General features: G+C 40.6%; 1 pseudogene; it reads right to left on the bottom strand.

Moving 5' to 3' along the window:
* Positions 1–3,943: 3,943 nt before the first annotated feature.
* On the bottom strand, positions 3,944–4,059 carry LOC118605676 (annotated as a pseudogene).
* Between the last annotated feature and the right edge of the window lie 1,513 nt (positions 4,060–5,572).

Genomic DNA, 5,572 nt, shown 5'->3' on the forward strand with positions numbered 1-5,572 from the left:
GTCCGTGGCTTGTTTGGAACCAGGCCACACAGCAGGAGGTGAGCGGCAGTCCAGTGAATGAAGCTTCAACTGTATTTGCAGCTGCTCCCCAGCGCTAGTAGCATCACTGCCTCAGCTCCACCTCAGATCATCAGGCATTAGATTCTCATAGCACTGGTCCCCGGTGCCAAAAAGTTGGGGACTGCTGCAGGGCCCAGGCTGGGACCCAACAGAGGAGCATTGTTCTGAAAGTGGGGCCTCTTGAAACAGATGTGTTGCTTCCCACCCACCCCCCCTCCCTGCCCCCCAACCTCTTGGGGAAGGACAGCTTGGCTCTGGTGTGAGACTTTGGGACCTTTAGATGGCAGTAGGAGGGGACAGTGGTCCCAGAGTGAGGCTCAGGGAAGGCCTGGGATGGCAGGACCTGGGCTGCAGGAGATCCTGGGCTTGGCAGTCTGCGACCTCTTTGGTCAGGTGATAGAGTTCCCAGACTGACAGACCTGGTGAATGTGGATCTGGGGACATAGCCTGAGAAGAATTGGGGCTGGCACAGCGGGCAGCGGCTCTTCTACTCCAGTCCCCTCACATTCTCCTCTTCTTCCTCACCCCTACACTGTATAGGTGAGGAAACTGAGACTCGGAGAGAGAAGGGTGGGCCAGGCTTCGGATCCCATTCCAGGGTACTGCGCTCTTCACCCTGGGTCTCTCTAGTGTCTGGCGGAGATGGCTGTTTCTTGGTTTGGTATCTTATGTGCCAGCCCTTGAACTTGGATAGGCACTTTGTTATATATTGTTTCACCTTGGTTTCATTTCTTTTTCCTTTTCTTAAAAAAAAAATTGCACAATTGATACATTAAACCATTCTTGTTAGGAAATCAAATATTGTGCATGATAATGGCTAACATATAGCACTGATCTTAGATGTGTATGTCTGTATGTATATGTATATAATACATTTAATCCTCATACAACCCTATGAAGTTAGTATTATTATCCCTATTTTATAGAAGAGAAAACAGAAGCCCTCGTTAGAGGCTATGTGGCTGAACTTAGAAGGCTGGTCCACAGCCTGTGTATTAGATTCTTGTGGAGAAAGTGAAAGTCCCCTCAAGAATGTCCCCTCTCCCCTACATCCCTACTCCCTCCCCCTCTTAAAGAAGGAGCACAGTGACTGTCTGGCGTGCCCTTCTTTCAGACCTTTCTCATGAATTTCCACATGCACAGTTTTTCTTGTGTGTGTTTTCAAACATAAATAGTACTATTTTGTATTTATTGTTTGCAAATTGCTTTACTCACCGAACAATACATCTTGGAGTTATTTTCTTGCCAACACATGCCAACACCTTACTCTCTTTAAACGTTGCAGTGTATACCCAGTTTATTTATTATCAGATATATACTAGTGCCGTAGACTGAAGGTTTGTGATCCCCTTCAGAATTTATATGTTGAAACCTAATCCCCAAGGCAATGATATTAGGAGATGGGGCTTTTGGGAGGTGATTAGGGCACGAGGGTGGAGCCCCCATGATGGAGTTAGTGTTATAAAAGAGACCCCAGAGAACGCCCTTTCCCCTTCCACCGTGTGAGGACAAAACAAGCCATCTATAAATCAGCTTGCAGGCTCTCACTGGACATCAAATCTGCCAGCACCTTGATCTTGGACTTTCAGCTTCTAGAACTGTGAGAGATAAATGTCTGTTGTTTATAAGCTACACAGTCTATGGTCATTCTGTTAACAGCAGCCAGAACAGGCTAAGACAACTAGTAATCATGAAGATGTAAATTTAAAAAAGCAGATGTAGCTTTTTCACTGGACAGTTTGGCAAACATTGAATGGATTGCTATCATCCCATGTCAGCAAGGCTGAGGGAGGCCTCTTGCTCACTGCAGTGCACGTCAGCACAGTCTTCACGGAGGGCTTCGGCAGTACCTATCAAAGTTTAAACTGGCATACCTTTGTCCTAGCCACCCAGCTTCCAGATCTCTAGCCCAGAGAAATATGTGCATACGTGAGCAAGGAGGTGTGCCCAGCGATGTTCGCATAGCACTTTTGTAATAGTGCAACATTGAAAAAAACCTGTTGTTCTTGGTTTAGTGTCTCGGCTGGATTGTAAACTCCTAGGTCAGGTGCTGGCTCCCAGTCTGCCAGCAGACACAGACCTGCTTATATGCCAGGAGATCAGCAGACGCTTTCTGTTTTCTTGCTTTTTAAAATTTTTAATCCAGGTTCTGTGTACATAGGCTTTGAACCCAAACAGAACGAGTAGCCCTATAATGAAAGATGGCAGTGACCTGTCCCCTATTCATGCTCCTGGCTCCCAGGAATAATTGCTTTCAACGTTTAAACTAGTTTTTCTGATATTTCTTATATTTTCTTTATATTTTTATATTACTTAACTGCTATTTCTTGATTTTTGTTTCTCATTTTAAATATGATCCATTGGCTCTCTTTTGTGAAAGGGAAGGATTTTTTAAATTTTTATTACCTGCACGGCATCCTCCCCTGCTCATTACCACTAGCTTCTCCGTCTGTATCCTCTGAAAATGTTAAATCTTCATTTTGGATTAAATCAATATTCAGTGTTTACATTGTTATGACTATGTCGCCATTACAGAGAGCCATGTGTAGCACAGTATTTACCCTTTGGAGTAGTTCTAAGGCCCCCAGGGGACGTCTGAAATCATGGAGCTGAACCCTATATATACTATGTTTTTTCCTGTATATACATACCTCTGATGAAGTTTAATTTATAAATTAGGCACAGTGAGAGATTAATAGCAATAACAATCAAATAGAACAATTACTGGTAACTGAAAAGGCTCCTAAGTGACTAATGGGTGGGTAGGTAGCATGTACATACAGGGTGGATATGCTGGACAAAGGGCTAATTCATATCCTGGGTGGGTGGAGAGGGCCACTTGAGATTTTATCACATTACTCAGAAAGGTGTGCAATTTAAAACTTAGAAATTACTTATTTCTAAAATTTCCTATTTAATATTTTTAGACCACAGGCAACGAAAACTGCAGAAAGTGAAACTGTGGACAAAGAGGGTAGCCGTACTATGATTATAGTTTCTTGTACAACTTTTAATTTTCTTAGGAGTTAACTATCGCTCTTTTCCTCTGTTTCGTTTTATATGTACCAATTACAAATCACTTCCCAAACTCCTTAATAGAACTGGGACTCTCTGAAGACAGTCATGAGCCATTTAACGATGGGGATATGTTCTGAGAAATGCGTCCTTAGGCGAACGACACAGAGTACACACAGAAACCAAGGAGAATGGCCTACTGCTGCTGGTCATTGCATGTGTTATTCTTTTATATGACAGGCAGCACAGTAGGTTTGCTTACACCAGCATTACCCAAATATGTAATGCATCGACTTTTACAACAGCTAGGACATCACTAAGTGATAGGACCTTTTCAGCTCCATTTTAATCTTATGGGACGGCAGCCGTGTACATGGTCTGTCGCTGACTGAAACGTCGTTATGCAGTGCACAACTGTATTTCAACCCCATCCAGCAATTGACTTATTTTATTTGTTTAGTTTGGAGACAGCCCCTTTGAGCCTGCAGCCCTCAGCTCCTACTTGGATTGTTGTTTTCCATAAGCAGCACCCAGATTCCTACCTGAGAGCTTTCTGTCACCTTCTTCCAGGGCATCCCCTGCACTCTGCATCTCACTTTGTCCTCTTTCTTGGATTCTCTTCTTTTGCAGGAACAAATTCCTGAGAAAGGGTGACTGCGGTGTAAGTGTTTTGAGACCTAGTTTATCTGAAAATGCCTTGCATTTGATTGACAGTGTGGCGGACTCTAGATGGGAAGTCATTTTCCCTCAGAGTTTTAAAAATGTTTTAATTTTTAAAATTTTTATTATTATTTTTTTAGGCAACGCAACCCTTGGTTGACCTCACAGATTGCAAGGACCTTGTCAGGTTACAATCCCTTATTTTCTATGCCTACAGCACCTGGTCTTCCTATGTGGTCTCCCATCCAAGTACTAACCAGGCCTGACCCTGCTTAGTTTCTGAGATCAGATGGGACTCTTGTTCAGGGTAGCATGGCCATACAACTCCTTTAGAGTTTTGAAGGCATCGTTCTATTGTCTTCTAGCTTCCATTGTTCAGACATCATATACCTATCAGATTCTGAGGCTTGTATATGACTCGCTTATTTACTTTGAAAATTTGTAGGCCTTTTCTTCATTTCTTTGTCCTACATTTATGATGCTGTTCCTTGGAATGATTCAAAAAATTAAAAAGAAATTTTTATTATTTTTTAAAGTTTAATTCATGGTGCCATATACTTTGAAAATCTTTTAAATGTTTGAATACATTACCTTGAGTTCTGGAGCACTATCTTGTATTATTTTTTGATAATTGCATCCTCTGTTTCTGTTATTTTTCTGTTACTCTCATTAGGTGAATGTTGGATCTCTTAGATCAATCCTTGAATTTTCTTATCTTGTTTCCTACTCCCCCCCACCCCCCGCAATTTTAAAATTTTTATTTATTTATTTATTTATTTTTGGTATTTTAAAAATTAGTTTCAAGTACATTGATTCAAACTTTATATAGTTTATAAAATGATCCCCCTAATTGCTCCTTCTCTCCTCTGGTTTTCCAACTAGCCAATATATTAATGCAAACCGCATTTCCTATGCAGTGCTCTCTGTCCCTGTGACCATCTATCAACTACTAATTTGTACCTTTTTGACTCTTCACCCCATTCTCCTAGCCCCCCAACCCCCAATCCCCTCTGTCGACCATAAAATTGTCTACTATATTTATGAGTCTGTTTTTTTTTTTTTAAATTAGTTTGTACTTTTTGTTCCTTAGATTCCACATGTAGGTGAAACCATATGGTATTTATTTTTCTGCATCTGACTTATTTCACTCAGCATAGTAACCTCTAGGTCCATCCATATCATTGTGAAAGGTAGGATTTCATTTTTTTTAATTGCTGAGTAATATTCCATTGCATATATGAACTATAACTTCTTTGTCCAATCTTCTGTTGATGGGCATTTAGGTTGTTTCTATATCTTGGCTATTGTAAATTGTGCTGTCATGAGTATTGAGGTGCATAGATCTTTATGAATTATTGTTTTGGTTTTCTTTGGATAAATACCCAGAAGTGCAATTGCTGGGTCAATATCCATTTTTAATCTTTTGAGATTCCTTCATACATTTTCTATAGTGGCTGTACCAGTTTGAAATCCCATCAACAAAGTATGAGGGTTCCTTTTTTTCTGCATCTTTGTCAGCACTTGTTTTTTGATTTACTGATAATAGCCATTCTGAAAGGTGTGAGGTGATATCTCATTGTAGTTTTGATTTGTATTTTTCTGATGATTAGTGACCTTGAGCATCTTTTCATATATCTATTGGCCATCTGCATTTCCTCTTTGGAGAAGTATGTGTTCAGGTCTTCTGCCCATTTTTTAATTATATTGTTTGTTTTTTTGTTGTTGAGTTGTATGAGTTCTTTATGTATTTTGGATATTAACCTCTTATCAGATGTGTCATTAGCAAATATCTTCTCCCAATCAGTCAGTTGTCTTTTTGTTTTGCTGATCGTTTCCT

The sequence above is a fragment of the Rousettus aegyptiacus genome, unplaced genomic scaffold (genome assembly GCF_014176215.1).
Source record: "Rousettus aegyptiacus isolate mRouAeg1 unplaced genomic scaffold, mRouAeg1.p scaffold_m13_p_7, whole genome shotgun sequence".
NCBI lineage: Eukaryota > Metazoa > Chordata > Mammalia > Chiroptera > Pteropodidae > Rousettus > Rousettus aegyptiacus.